This window comes from Macrobrachium nipponense, chromosome 30 (assembly GCF_015104395.2).
Source record: "Macrobrachium nipponense isolate FS-2020 chromosome 30, ASM1510439v2, whole genome shotgun sequence".
NCBI lineage: Eukaryota > Metazoa > Arthropoda > Malacostraca > Decapoda > Palaemonidae > Macrobrachium > Macrobrachium nipponense.
Window position 1 is genome coordinate 10275247 of NC_087218.1, and position 213 is coordinate 10275459.

Below are 213 nucleotides of genomic sequence, written 5' to 3' on the forward strand. Positions count from 1 at the left end.
TAAAAATTGATAGTCGGTGAAACAAAGGATCAACGAAAGGTGTGGAGGATGTAGCTGGAGCTGTAGACGTTTCCTTTAGAGAAAGGACACCTTACCTTTGATTTCTGTGGATAAACAGCGAATGTGGTCAGGCAAAGAATATACTCTAGTCTTTGACAGCAGTGTTAAGAGAGGCCTGCAGTATGGATTTTTTTTAAGGCAATGATTTTTATG